General features: G+C 42.1%; 1 pseudogene; it reads right to left on the reverse strand.

The window, feature by feature from the left end:
• Positions 1-3,256: 3,256 nt before the first annotated feature.
• Positions 3,257-16,120, reverse strand: part of LOC136377110 (17-beta-hydroxysteroid dehydrogenase type 3-like) — a 38,637-nt pseudogene continuing 25,773 nt past the window's right edge.

The raw sequence follows: 16,120 nt of genomic DNA on the forward strand, positions 1-16,120 counted from the left end.
GAAGCTCCATCTCCACACATGCTGCAGATGGCTTTTCCAGTCTACCTCAATCATTACCAGCTAGAAGCAGCGGTCATTGGGACTTGGACGTGAGCTGCAAAGTATAGAATTGTGACAATTCCAGTGTCATGCGAACTTTTCCTGGATGTGGACTTCTCCCAGACTCCTGCTCCTTGGGACAGCTCCTAACAGACTGAACTGGGGTTGGGTTGCATTTATCAGGGACTTGGCATGGTGTTGGGGCCAACGTGGACTTGGTGAACTTGTTAAGGACACTACTCTTTTATGGATTCTTGCTGTATTGGCCAAGAGTTTGCTTAAAGGCTTTAATCACTGTAAAAAAAAATAGAAGACTGGATAAAGAAGATGTGGCACATATACACCATGGTATACTATTCAGCCATTAGAAATGATGACATCAGATCACTTACAACAAAATGGTGGGATCTTGATAACATTATACGAAGTGAAATATGTAAATCAGAGAAAAACAAGAACTGCAGGATTCCACACATTGGTGGGACATAAAAATGAGACTAAGAGACATGGACAAGAGTGTGGTGGTTATGGGGGTCAGGGAGAGGAAAAGAGGGAGAAGGGGAGGGGGAGGGGCACAAAGAAAACTAGATAGAAGGTGACGGAGGACAATCTGACTTTGAGTGATGAGTATGCAACATAATTGAATGACAAGATAACCTGGACATGTTTTCTTTGAATATATGTGCCCTGATTTATTGATGTCACCCCATTAAAATTAATAAAAATTAAAAAAAAAGATTTTGAGCTCTGAAGTGAGGGGAGAGGACGAGGGAGAGAAGGGCATATATGTAGCCAAAGCCAGTGGGGTGGGAGGATGTGTAAGATACAGCTGAAGCTGGCGGGGAGGGATTGAAGAAGAGAGGCAGGCACCGCAGCCAGAACCGCAGCTTCTAAGGAGGGAGGAGGGATTTAAGAACACAGTGGAGAAGGGAGGGGCCCTGGCCAGCAGGTGAAGGGAAAGAGAGAATGGTATTTGCAGGTGAATGAGAAACAGGATTCTGCAAAGAGAGGGGAGGGGGTTTTCTGGAGGGAAGAAACTCAAGTGGAAGAGATTTGCAGAGGTACCAGAGAGGGGTCCCAAGAGAGGGGTGCCCCCGGGGGTCAGGCAGGAGGGGGAGAGTGTTGGGAGTCCATGAAGGAAATATTAAGAGCGAAGGTTTTAGGTGAGGTTTCTCTGGCCAAAAAATGAACTGCATGTGGAACGGCAGCACAGAAATTAAGGACAGGAGTGAAAGTAAAAGGAAACCTGCACGTAAGGAATTTTTGAGACTTTCCCAGTCTGGTGGCAAAAATTATCTAGGTACCTCAGAATATTGTAATCGAATGTCCCAATTTCAGGCCAATGGGAGTCATTGTCTAATTTGTATTGGGGCCACACCGTGTTACAAAAAAAAATGAGTTTTTTTGGCTTAAGGTCAGAGAGGCCCAACTTAATGAGGTTTTTTATGAGACAACCTAGAGGGGTCTGGTTGGAGGGCTTAGACTCTGAAGAGCCCATAGTGGAGACAGATGAGCAAGAGGGGGCGTCCCCAACTTTTGTCACTGTCCCAAGAGGAGAAAATCTCCATTTGGGGGAATCGTCCCTGATAGAGTTTGTTACCACCTGTCAGGGAGCTCCAACGACAAGAAGTCTGAGAGAGTGTGGAGAGGTTTGGCTAGGCACCTAGTCTTCTATGCAGTCTATTGAGACTGAAAGTCAAACTCCTCAAAAGCTGAGGCATGTCAGAGAAAACCGTCCAACCAGAGAAAATTTTTTGGAAAAGAGAACCTGACAGGGGTAGGGGAAGGGAGAAAACTCCCTACCTTTCTGGTCTGGCAGGGGTTCTGGACAGGAACAGATTGCTGGCCAACTGACCTACAATTGCTTCTCCAGGCTTCATTTGGACAGCAAAGAGGTATTGTCCAGGCAACTGGTACCCTGTCCCGCATTTCAGCACCAAATGTTGGAATCCATGGGAGTCCAAAAAGACCAGAGTAACAGGCATTATTGAAAGGAAGAAAGAAACCCTGCTGAGCACTTCTCCAGGGAGAAGGGCACCGGTTATAGATTAGGGTGAATTTATAGGGTTTGGGAGAGCCTGAGGGGGTACTGAGTCAGAAGTTCTGGTATGTTCCCTTTTACGGTATTACAGTTTCAGCTTTCTGGAACATTTCTGGTTGAGGCGGTTGACCAGCTTCTTGGAACTCTTCTGCCTTAGGTGCAATTATCCAGTAAGTAAGGGTGAGTAAGGTCAGGCAGCCAGGTGGGACAACAAAGGGGCAGTTGGAAGTTCTGGTAAATTCATAGATCTATCAAACAGTGTCTACTTCCTAAGTTGTTATGAGGATTTACCAACCTCAGGACATATCCCCTGACACATATCCCCTGACACATTTACATATCCCCTGACCCATTATTACTGCTCAATAAATGTTAGCTATTATCCAGTGCTAGTGGCGATGAGTATAAAAATCTTAAAAACCAAAGCTTTCTACCCTGTTTCATGAGCCAATCTAACATCTGCAGACCTTTATTTTGAGGAAATTCTTCATTTAAAGCCCCTCAAAAAGTCATGCCAGGATTAATACATTGTGAAAACCCCTATATCACACAGCTGAAAGTTATTTCTAAAATCTGCTCCAGGCTGTATAAGATAAGGTATATTTCTTTTCTCATATTAGCTGCTGGTTGCAGAAGTTCTTCCCCAAAGGCAAATTCACCAGGATTTGATGTGAAGATTTACAAACAATGTCTACTTTTTTGCAAGTTGTTCCATCAATAGTTGAAATGCTAAGTAATTCCCTTTAATTAATATATGCTAAGACAAACATTTATAATAAGATTAATTAGTGTAGCTCATTGTGTTTTCCAAAGATGGTCACAACAGCATTTTCTATTACATAGGGAACACAACAAGAGTCAAAATAAGCAATATGCCAAAGTGACATATTTTGGGGCAGCCTGTCCTGCATCACATCTTTAGCCTTATAGAATAAGCTAAATTGAGTTTTGTATGAGTAAACTGGCTTTGTCTGCTCCGGGAATTTTTAATGCCAGTCTCCTGTCCTTGATTTTAAGATGAGCAAAATAGCACAAAAGTTGTATTCTGGGTGCTGTATCTGTGTCATGGCCCTCCAGCTTCAGGGGTGATGGGTGATAGTCTGCTCCTTGTTCCTCTGTGGCTCGTGCAGAACTTGGTGACTGGAATGATGCTGGACAGCCCCTCGGCCACCCAGACTATCTGACGTTGGTGTTCTGCTTGAAGTAGTTGATGTAATGAGTCAGGAGTAGCTTCTTCAATGCATCACTGTAGAAGATGCACGATGGAATCAGGCTCAGAAAGCTCGCCTTAAATAGAAAACAACGTGTTCAATATTTTTTCTGACTACTGAAGTCCCAAAATTTTTAGCACAGTTATGTGTCACTTAACGAGGAGGATACTTTCTAAGAAATGCATCATTAGATGACTTTGTCATTGTGTGTACATCCTAGAGTACACTTACACACATCTAGATGGTGTCTCCCGCTACACCCTAGGCCAGGGGTCCCCAAACTAAGGCCCGCGGGCCGCATGTGGCCACCTGAGGCCATTTATCCAGCCCCTGCCGCACTTCTGGAAGGGGCACCTCTTTCATTGGTGGTCAGTGAGAGGAGCACAGGATGCGGATGTGCTGTATTCCTGGAGTACTGTATGTGGCAGCGCCGCAAAGCGCAGTGTCGCTCACATACAGTACTACTTCCGGTGACACGGGACACACACATCACGGCTCTGGAAGCGCGTCATATCAATGTTATGGCTATCAGTGACAAATATGGAACCGGACATTGACCATCCCATTAGCCAAAAGTAGGCTCATAGTTCCCATTGAAATACTGGTCAGTTTGTTGATTTAAATTTACTTGTTCTTTATTTTAAATATTGTATTTGTTCCCGTTTTGTTTTTTAATTTAAAATAAGATATGTGCAGTATGCATAGGGATTTGTTCATAGGTTTTTTTATAGTCTGGCCCTCCAACGGTCTGAGGAACAGTGAACTGGCCCCCTGTGTAAAAAGTTTGAGGACCCCTGCCCTAGGCTGTGTGGGACAGCCTGTTGCTCCTAGCCAACAAGCCTACACAGCATGTTACTGCACTGAACACTGTAGGCTTTTAAACACAGTGGTAAGTATTTGTGTATCTAAATATATCTGAATATAGTAAAAGTACATTTAAAAATTTTAAAGCCCTGGCCCAGTAGCTCAGTGGATAAAACTTTGTCCTGGTGTGCCAAGGTCACAAGTTCAAGCCCTGGTCAGGGCACATACAAAAGGCAATTGGTGAGTGCACTACTGGAGGGAACAACTAAGTTGAACAGCAAGTTAATGCTTCTCTCTCTCTCTCTCTCCCTCCCTCCTTGTTCCTGTCTCCTCTCCCATTCTCTCTTTCTCAAATCATTGCAGAAAAAATTTTAATTTAAAGATGGTACAGTATGATATAAAAGATAAAAAATGGTACATGTGTGTAGTGCATTTACCATGAATGGAGCTTGCAAGACTAGAAGTTGCTCTGGGTGAGTCAGTGAGAGAGAGGGTGGGGAATAGTCAGCCTAAGACAATGATGGATGCTACTGTCATCTTTATAAACATGGTATTCTTTTTTTTTTTAAGACTTTATTTATTTATTTTAGAGAGGAGAGAGAGAGAGCAGGAGAGAAAGAAGGGAGAAAGGAGGAGCAGAAAGCATCAACTCCCATATATGCCTTGACCAGGCAAGCCCAGGGTTTTGAACTGGCAACATCAGCATTCCAGTTCAACGCTTTATCCACTGTGACACCATGGGCCAGGTATAAATACAGTATTCTAAAGCAACACTAAATTTATTTTAAAATATTTTATTTTTCAATAATAAATTGAACAAGTTACTATAACTTTACTTTGTAAACTTTTTAGTATTTTAACTTTTAATTTTTTTGTAACAACAATTTAAAACAAACATTATAGTTGTACAAAAATATTTTCTTTCTATTCTTATTCTATAAACTTTTTCCTCTTTTTTTAATTTTTTACTTTTTAAACTTGTTTGTTAAAATCTAAGACACAAATACACACATTCCCCTAAGCATTCATAGGGTCAGGATCACTAATATCACTGTCTGCACTCCAACTCGTGTCCTTGTGGAAGGTCTTCAAGGACAATAACAGGCACCATGTGGTCAGCTCCTGCGACAGTTTCATTGTGTCATGTTTCTTTTTTTTTTTTTAATAATTTTATTTTTTTAATGGGGTGACATCAATAAATCAGGATACATATATTCAAAGATAACAAGTCCAGGTTATCTTGTCGTTCAATTATGTTGCATACCCACCACCCAAAGTCAGATTGTCCTCTGTCACCTTCTATCTTGTTTTCTTTGTGCCCCTCCCCACCCCCTTTCCCTCTCCCATTCCCCCCTCCCCCCCGTAACCACCACACTCTTATCAATGTCTCTTAGTTTCACTATTATGTCCCACCTACGTATGGAATAATACAGTTCCTGTTTTTTTCTGATTTATTATTTCGCTTCGTATCATGTTATCAAGATCCCACCATTTTGCTGTAAATGTTCCGATGTCATCATTTCTTATGGCTGAGTAGTATTCCATAGTGTATATGTGCCACATCTTCTTTATCCAGTCATCTATTGATGGGCTTTTTGGTTGTTTCCATGTCCTGGCCACTGTGAACAATGCTGCAATAAACATGGGGCTGCATGTGTCTTTACGTATCAATGTTTCTGAGTTTTTGGGATATATACCCAGTAGAGGGATTGCTGGGTCATAAGGTAGTTCTATTTTCAGTTTTTTGAGGAACCACCATACTTTCTTCCATAATGGTTGTACTACTTTACATTCCCACCAACAGTGTATGAGGGTTCCTTTTTCTCCACAGCCTCTCCAACATTTGCTATTACCTGTCTTGCTAATAACAGCTAATCGAACAGGTGTGAGGTGGTATCTCATTGCCATTTTGATTTGCATTTCTCTAATAGCTAAAGAAGATGAGCATCTTTTCATATATCTGTTGGCCATTTGTATTTCTTCCTGGGAGAAGTGTCTATTCATATCCTCTTCCCATTTTTTTATTGGATTGTTTGTTTGTTGTTGAGTTTTATGAGTTCTTTGTATATTTTGGTTATTAGGCCCTTATCTGAGCTGTTGTTTGAAAATATCATTTCCCATTTAGTTGGCTGTCTGTTTATTTTGTTATCAGTTTCTCTTGCTGAGCAAAAACTTCTTAGTCTGATGTAGTCCCATTCATTAATTTTTGCCTTCACTTCTCTTGCCTGTGGAGTCAAATTCATAAAATGCTCTTTAAAACCCAGGTCCATGAGTTGAGTACCTATGTCTTCTTCTATGTACTTAATTGTTTCAGGTCTTATGTTTAGATCTTTGATCCATTTTGAGTTAATTTTTGTACAGGGGGAGAGACTGTAGTCCAGTTTCATTCTTTTGCATGTGGCTTTCCAGTTTTCCCAGCACCATTTATTGAAGAGGCTTTCTTTTCTCCATTGTGTGTTGTTGGCCCCTTTATCAAAAATTACTTGACTATATATATGTGGTTTTATTTCTGGACTTTCTATTCTGTTCCATTGGTCTGATTGTCTATTTTTCTGCCAATACCATGCTGTTTTGATTGTCGTGGCCCTATAATATAGTTTGAAGTCAGGTATTGTAATGCCCCCAGCTTCATTCTTTTTCTTTAGGATTGCTTTGGCTATTCGGGGTTTTTTATAGTTCCATATAAATCTGATGATTTTTTGCTCTATTTCTTTAAAAAACATCATTGGAAGTTTGATGGGAATTGCATTAAATTTGTATATTGTTTTAGGTAATATAGCCATCTTGATTATATTTATTCTTCCTAGCCAAGAACAAGGTATATTCTTCCATCTCATTATATCTTTTTCGATTTCCCTTAACAATGGTTTATAGTTTTCATTATATAAGTCCTTTACATTCTTTGTTATGTTTATTCCTAAGTATTTTATTTTTTTTGTTGCAATCGTGAAGGGGATTATTCTTTTGAGTTCCTTCTCAGTTGTTTCATTGTTGGCATATAGAAAGGCTATTGACTTCTGTATGTTAATTTTGTATCCTGCGACCTTACTGTATTGGCTTATTGTTTCTAGTAGTCTTTTTGTGGATTCTTTGGGGTTTTCGATGTATAGGATCATATCATCTGCAAAAAGTGATACCTTTACTTCTTCTTTTCCGATATGGATGCCTTTTGTTTCTTTGTCTTGTCTGATTGCTCAGCTAGAACTTCTAGTACCACATTAAATAAGAGTGGAGAGAGTGGACAACCCTGTCTTGTTCCTGATTTAAGGGGGAAAGCCTTCAGTTTAGTGCCATTTAATATGATGTTAGCTGATGGTTTATCATATATGGCCTTTATCATGTTGAGATATTTTCCTTCTATACCCATTTTGTTGAGAGTCTTAAACATAAAATTGTGTTGTATTTTATCGAAAGCCTTTTCTGCATCTATTGATAAGATCATGTGGTTTTTGTTCTTTGTTTTGTTGATATGGTGTATTACGTTAACCGTTTTATGTATGTTGAACCATCCTTGAGATTCTGGGATGAATCCCACTTGATCATGATGTATTATTTTTTTAATATGTTGTTGTATTCGATTTGCTAGTATTTTGTTTAGTATTTTAGCATCTGTATTCATTAGAGATATTGGTCTGTAGTTTTCTTTTTTTGTGCCATCCTTGCCTGGTTTTGGTATGAGGGTTATGTTGGCCTCATAAAATGTGTTTGGAAGTATTGATTCTTCTTCAATTTTTTGGAAGACTTTGAGTAGAATAGGAACCAAGTCTTCTTTGAATGTTTGATAAAATTCGCTGGTATAGCCGTCAGGGCCTGGACTTTTATTTTTGGGGAGGTTTTTAATGGTTTTTTCTATTTCTTCTCTACTGATAGGTCTGTTTAGGCTTTCTGCTTCTTCTTGACTCAGTCTAGGAAGGTTGTATTGTTCTAGGAATTTATCCATTTCTTCTAGGTTGTTGAATTTAGTGGCATAAAGTTTTTCATAGATTCTACAATAATTCTTTGTATATCTGTGGTGTCCGTGATGATTTCTCCTCTTTCATTTTGGATTTTGTTTATATGAGTTCTTTCTCTTTTTTCCTTGGTAAGTCTTGCCAAGGGATTGTCAATTTTGTTGATCTTTTCAAAGAACCAGATCCTTGTTCTATTAATTTTTTCTATAGTTTTTCTGTTCTCTAATTCATTTATTTCTGCTCTGATTTTTATTATCTCCTTTCTTCGGCTGGTTTTGGGTTGTCTTTGTTCTTCTTTTTCTAGTTCCTTAAGGTGTGAAGTTAAGTGGTTCACTTGGGCTATCTCTTGTTTGTTCATATATGCCTGAAGTGATATGAACTTCCCTCTTATTACTGCTTTTGCTGCATCCCATAGATTCTGATATGTCGTATTGTCATTTTCATTAGTCTGTATATATCTTTTGATCTCTGCACTTATTTCTTCTTTGACCCATTCATTTTTTAAAAGTATGTTGTTTAGTTTCCACATTTTTGTGGGATTATTTCCCTCTTTTTTGCAGTTGAATTCTAGTTTCAAGGCTTTATGATCAGAAAATATGCTTGGTACAACTTCAATTTTTCTGAATTTGCTGATGTTGTTTTTGTGTCCCAACATATGGTCAATTCTTGAGAATGATCCATGTACACTGGAGAAAAATGTATACTCAGTCACTTTGGGATGAAATGTCCTGTAGATGTCTATCATATCCAGGTGCTCTAGTGTTTTGTTTAAGGCCACTATGTCTTTGTTGATTCTCTGTTTGGATGACCGATCTAGAGCCATCAGCGGTGTATTGAGGTCTCCAAGTATGATTGTGTTTTTGTCAGTTTTTGTTTTAAGATCAATACGTAGCTGTCTTATATATTTTGGTGCTCCTTGGTTTGGTGCATATATATTAAGAATTGTTATGTCTTCTTGATTCAGTGTCCCCTTAGCCATTATGAAATGGCCATTTTTGTCTCTGAGTACTTTTCCTGTCTTGTAGTCAACATTATCCGATATGAGTATTGCTACACCTGCTTTTTTTTTTGGATGTTATTTGCTTGGAGTATTGTTTTCCAGCCTTTCACTTTGAATTTGTTTTTATCCTTGTTACTTAGATGAGTTTCCTGTAGGCAGCATACAGTTGGATTTTCTTTTTTAATCCATTCTGCTACTCTGTGCCTTTTTATTGGTGAGTTTAATCCATTTACATTTAGTGTAATTGTTGATACTTGTGAGTTCCCTATTGCCATTTTATATCTTGCTTTCTGTTAGTTTTGTGTCTTGTTTGATCCTTCTCTTTCGTTTTTCTATCTTTTGTTTTTATTTGGTTATATTCCATACATCTTTCCTCTGTTGCTATCTTTTTTATCTCATGTGCTTCTGTGGTGGTTTTTTCAATGGTGGTTACCTTTGAGTAATGAAAAGGGTCCCTACCCTGTTCATTGTAGCGAACTATTTTGTGAGTACTTTTGCACTCCATCGTCCTTTGCTACTGTTAATCTCCATCTTCTCCTCCTCTTTCTTTTTGTTGTTGTCACAGTTTAAATTTGGTTTTATTGTGTTCTTCTTGGAGCTTTTACTTGTGGCTCTGTTTTTTTTTTTGTTCTTTGTATCTGATTGGAGAACCCCCTTTAGTAATTCCTGGAGTGGGGGTTTTCTGATGATAAATTCCCTCATCTTTTCTGTATCTGTGAATGTTTTTATTTCTCCTTCATATTTGAAGGATAGCTTTGATGGGTATAGTATTCGTGGCTGAAAGTTCCTCTCTTTCAGGACTTTAAATATTGGGGTCCACTCTCTTCTAGCTTGTAGAGTTTCTGCTGAGAAATCTGATGATAATCTAATGGGCCTTCCTTTATATGTTGTATTCTTCTTTTCCCTGGCTGCCTTGAGAATTTTTTCTTTGCTGTTGGTTTGTGTCAATTTCATTATGATATGCCTTGGAGTAGGTTTGTTGGGGTTAAGAAAATTCGGAGTTCTGTTTGCTTCTTGAACTTGAGGCTTTAGTTCTTTCCACAGGCTTGGGAAGTTCTCATCTATTATTTGTTTGAGTATGTTCTCCATTCCATTTTCTCTCTCTTCTCCCTCTGATATACCTATTATTCTTATGTTATTCTTTTTGATGGAGTCAGATAATTCTTGTAGGGCTATCTCATTTTTTAAAATTTTTGAGTCTCTTTCTTCTCTCTGTTGTGCCTCAAGTTGATTGTCTTCTATTTCACTAATCCTCTCTTCTATCTGACCTGTTCTATTAGCTAAGCTTGTTACTTTGTTTTTCAGCTCGTGAATTGAGTTTTTCATCTCTGTTTGATTTGTTTTTATAGTTTCAATTTCCTTGGACATATATTCTTTGTGTTCATTGAGTTGTTTCTGAGCTCCCTAAATTGCGTTTCTGTGTTTTCTTGTATATCTCGGAGGATTTTTAGGATTTCTATCTTGAATTCTCTGTCATTTAGCTCCAAGGTTTCCAATATATAAAATTTTTTCTCCATAGATTTGTCCTCATCTAGCTGTGTTACCTCTCTTTCTTTTGTATCCATGATATTCGATTTTCTCTTCCTTAATGGCATCGTTGGGTGTATTGCGAAGCTTCTGGAGGCTCCAAGTATAGGTTTTTCTGTTTCTGGTTGAAGATCTTGTTGAGTTTTGGGGGAGATTTATCGGTATCGCTTCCTACCCCGCCATTACTCTGACCTTGTCATGTTTCTTTTTGTGTCCAAAAGCAGCCTGGGCATGGTAAGAACTCCTGGTGCCATTGAACCTTACTTCCATATTTGATGGAGTCCGTGGTGAACAGGATCCAGCTTGCACTGCTCATAAGAGCCACCTATGCGCACATCTAGGTTTACACTTTGTGACAACATGCAAGAAGCTTAAAACCAATCATGGGGGAGGACTTAAATAATGGGAGTCAGCTAATGTTGCCAATCAAGTTGAGATTTGCCACCTGGGGGTTGCCTATAGGCCGAGCACCCAGGCTACCAACAGCCTGCAACCCTGTCCTCACTTGCTCCCAGAAAGGTGAAGTTATCAATTATCCAGATTTCATGGAGAAGGCAGCCACAGGATTTCTCCCCAATCCTGACATAACATAGAGACTCTTTCGCAAACTCATCTGTAGTCTTGGTTATCAGGCTGGAACTGAAACGCTTTGTCACTGGGGTGGAGACCGCATATGGGGTCAGCACCTACAATGGGAGATAAAGGCGTAACACAGCAAGTCCGCCCAGCCTGAGAAGTGAGCCCCACCTTAGCACCCCTTTATTCCCCAGCTCTGTTCTTCCTGTGGAAAGCTTCAGGGTCCACAATGATAAGGGGGCGCTGACAAGGTGGCGAACTGGCCCAGAGCCGGGACCAGGCTCTGCATTTCATTTTGCCACTGACTCAGGATGAGGCCTTAGCCACATGCCACCAGGTGGGCCAAGTGCACACAGGGTGATGAGGACATGAGCCATCTCTCAGAACATGGCTGCCAACCTTTGAAAATAAAAATGCAGGTAACTCAGTTAAATTGAATCCAGAAAAACAACACCTACAAATTCATTATAATTATGTCCCAAGTAGTCCACAGGATATACACACATTGAAAAATGTATTTGTTATTTATTTGAAAGGCAAATTTAATTGGAAATGCTGTATTTTATCTGGCAACCCTATCTCAGAAATTTCTTTCTAACATATATAGCCAAAGTTGGGGCAATTTAACACACCTGGGTCCCCACTTTCACACTTCAGCTAGGATCCAGGAGTGGCACAAAGCTCATGATCTGTCCTGTTGTGGTAAGAAAATAAACAACCACTCATTGTACCCCCTAGTCCCACACCATGTTCCCACTCATGGCATCACCAGCTGGGGGCCTGGCATGAGGCTCCACGATGGGGCTCCTTACTTGATTCCCAGACACAGAGACCCTGGCATCTTCAGAGAGGAAAAAGGTCCACGCTTGTTTTCTTGGTTTTATTTTTCTTCACATCACATTTGCAATTTTTGTCATATCATATTTCCTTCACATAACATTTGAAATGATGTTTATCATGACTGAGTGTAATTATCCAATTGAATGCTGTCATTAATTTGTGTAACACTTTACTACAAAGATCTCAAAGTGATACTCATAGAGAGATATAGGCACATCTATTTCCAACCCCAGTTTTCAAGTTGGGAAATAAGTATTTTCATTTCTACAGTGAAATTTGGTTAACAAAACACCTCATTGTAAAACACAGAAACTCAATAAATAGTGGTGAAACTTGCATACTTGTTTATTCGTAGACCTTTATAATAACCTAGAGAAGTGAGCAGGTACTATAAACCCCTTTCTACAGACACGGGAACTGGGGCTCACAGAGTTTAAACAGGTTTTCCAGGATCACACAGGTGGTAAGTGGCAGAGCTGGGATCTGACAATGAAACTCAAGTATATAGGACATACGTCCTTGTCCATTTAACAGATACTTATTGAGCACCAATTACATAAGTGTTGGGAGAGGGCAGCATTGTTGAAAGGTCACGGAATCTTCTCAAAGTTTCTGGGAGAGCAGCTCTATGACTTTGACATCAGGAAGAATTCACCTCCCCATCCACCTCCTCCCAACCCTGCTGCCCCTCGCAGCCACTAACTTGGCAGCCACGGCATCTCTGGAGCACAAGTACCAAGATCAAGATGATGCTGAGACTGTCACATGGTAAGTAACCAAGTAGCTCTGGTAATCATTAGTGTTGCCCACCAAATATTTCTAGTTTCTGTTTCCTCCAGACATATGACAGAATCCCACTTCCTGGACCCTTGTGTTTGGGTGGGACCATGTGACCAGATCTGGCCAGTGACCATGAGCAAAGGAGCGATGTGTCTTTTCTGAGCCAGAGCCCTTAATTAGCAAAGCAAGATCCTCTAGATCTCCTACCACTTTTTCTCTGGTACATCACCTGACAGTATCCGAGATGGCAGCTGCTCCATCAGCCTGGGTCCCTGCGTCACTACAGTGAGCGAGTCCCCTCTGGCAGCTCATAGTGAACATGCATCATGAGTGAGAAATAAATCTCCATGGTGTTACGTCAGTGAAATTTTAGGGGTTATTTTTTACTGCAGCGAACAGCTCATATAGGGTAGCACCTCTGCAAAAGGAATCTGTCTTCGGCTGGGAGTTGGAAGGTGGATAGGAAGGAAAAATATCTAGTAGGTGAGATTTTAGTTCGGGGGGCAAAGAACAGCACTGTGGTCTAGCAGCATGGCTATTACAGTTACTCGCGTGGGGGGAAGTCAATGTTATTTACAAAGGTCTCACCAATAACTCACATCTGCCTTTGCATAAGCTTTATCCTATAGCTGCTTAATTGATAAGAACAGTTACCTGCAATGGTCTTACCTGAGTATTTTAATTGAAAATCAGAATGCACACAATTTTAAAGATATCACTGTGAGCGTGCCTTTTCCATTTCTAATAGTATGTCGTACAACCTCTTTCCAAACAACATCAACAAGAAAAATTCCTGTAAACTTTTAATTCCAGGTTCTAGAAACCACTTAACTGCTGCTGAGCCAACCATGTGCATATCGCTGACATCTCAGGGTGTCTCATTGCACAGCCTACAGATGCAGTGACAACCTGATCTGATTACTGTTAGGACAAGGTGGCCTCCACGGCGGTTCTGCCGCGGTTGGTGAAAGGGAAAGCAGACCCCCTCCCTCCAACTGCTCAGGAACCAGGGTGTGAGGGTCTCTGTGGCCCCTCACAGAGGAGCAGCTCCAAGGACAGCACTCCCACTGCCCCAGCAGAGACGAGAGCCCAGTGCTGTCTTGCTCCCTCTCCACCATAACCCCTTTCTGAGCCTCCCCCTGTACCTGCATCGGAGAGTCAAGGACGATCAACAAGACCCCAATCTCTGTCGTGATGCAGCATCAGGTAGCAAGAGGGTCGACAGCATTCCTGGACACTCACCCCCTCCCACATTTCCTGCCCGCGCATCCAGGGCCTGGGCCAGGGTGGCAGCAGACAGAACCGTGATGGCACAGCTGCCACCACACTGGCCGCAGGAATTCCCAGTGTCATCCAGACCACCTGCCCCGGTCCGCACACAGCCGCCAGTCCTGCAGGGGGCAGTGGCCCCAGCTCCGTGCGGATCTGGGGTTCCTATTCTGGGGGCTCAGAACTGTTCACCTCACCTGGATGATGATCCCTCTCACTTGGTATTCCGCGTGCAGAGCCTTGGAGAACGTGCACACGAAAGCCTGGACAGGAAGGAGAACAAACACCTCAGGACCCAGCGCTGGCTTCTCCAGCAGAGCCAACCACTCTGATTGCAACGGGCACCACGAAGGGGCTACCGCTTCATCTTAAAATGCGGCGGCTTGTCTTGATGGGAGGTAGGACTTCATTTCTTGGACTAGAAGATCCCCTTCAATCAGTGGGAACATACAGTTTGGGATAAATACACCTCGGGCCACTGCACATAAATGACCCGACACAGTGGGTCCCTTCCCATGTGTATAGCATCTCTACCCCGAGAGTTTGTTGTGAAGACCAGGGCCTGGGGACACCTGTGGGGCCTCCAGGGCAGGAAGGAAACCGTGTGTTACTTGCTGGCAGGAAGGCAGCAGGGCGCCCAGGCGGGGAGGTGAGTGAGGGCTGGAGGCTGGGGCTGTGCCTGCCCTGGGGTGCTGCTGCAGGACCCCATCATCCAGGGGGGTGTGGGGGTAGCACCTTTGTCTAACTGGCACCCAGACACCTGCCGACTGGCTCTGACCCGTCCATAGAAGAGTGCCCCCTGGCAGCTTGTCCACTGATTGGCCAGATGACCAAAGGAAAATGCCAACTGGGAGAAAGAAGAGGGAGAGGGAGACTCGAGCCACATGCTGTCACTCACCTTGGAAGCCGAGTACAGGGAGTACAGAGGCCAGGACAGAGGGCCACCCCAGAGGAAATGTTCAAGATGAGCCCTTTCCACCTAAAAGACAAAGAAGCACAAAGTTGTCAGTTGCTTTGCCACCTGACCGCACCTTGAGAAGGAAGAGGACAAGGGGCTCCCGTGACCGCGGAAACCCCATCCTCCCTCGGCCCCGCGTGCTCCGAGTCCTGAGACTGGAAACCAGTTCTGCGGCAGCGAAGGTTCCCCCACAGAATGCAGGAAACCAGCTGAGCTCAGACAAGACGGGGAAGAGATCCTGCTCTCTCAGCTGTGGCCACAGGAGCGCCAAGTCCCCTCTGACTCTTAAAGATGACCCACCAGACAGATGTGTGTCCTGAGTGGAATCCCACAACCCATCATCTGCTCACATGGACACCCCACACAAGCCTCTATGGCCCTTATTATGCTTTTGAAATTTAATCTCTTTAATCCATTCCTGTGAGTCCCTTTACTTCAGGAAAACCAAGAAACTACATGTTAGAATACAAGACCAAGCCCCTCTTTCTCTAGGAAAGATAAAAGTATCGGGCATTTGCTTTTATTTTATTTTATTTTATTTATTTAATTTTTTTTTATGCAGGGGCAGAGATAGAGTCAGAGAGAGGGATGGATAGGGACAGACAGACAAGAGCAGAGAGATGAGAAGCCTCAATCATCAGTTTTTCGTTGCAACACCTTAGTTGTTCATTGATTGCTTTCTCATATGTGCCTTGACCACCACGGGCCTTCAGCAGACCGAGTAACCCCTTGCTAGAGCCAGTGACCTTGGGTCCAAGCTGGTGAGCTTTAGCTCAAACCAGATGAGCCCGCACTCAAACTGGCGACCTCGGGGGTTTGAACCAGGGTTGTCCACATCCCAGTTCGGTGCTCTATCCACTGCTCTACCGCGTGGTCAGGCAGGCATTTGCTTTTAATGAACAGCATCTGAAAGAAAACAGCTCCAAAATGGGTGTTGTAATAGGGTGATACAGACATGGAATAAATGGAGGCGCTCTCGGTGGTGATTTTCACCAGATATTGGAGTATTCGTGCCGACAAGAGGTGAAACTCACTATAACAAAGAGATGGTATTGGTCTCAGGCCAACTTCTGACATTTCTTTTATGCTCAACAGAAGGTAGTATTTGTAATACAATGTGTGCTG

Source organism: Saccopteryx leptura, chromosome 6 (assembly GCF_036850995.1).
Source record: "Saccopteryx leptura isolate mSacLep1 chromosome 6, mSacLep1_pri_phased_curated, whole genome shotgun sequence".
NCBI lineage: Eukaryota > Metazoa > Chordata > Mammalia > Chiroptera > Emballonuridae > Saccopteryx > Saccopteryx leptura.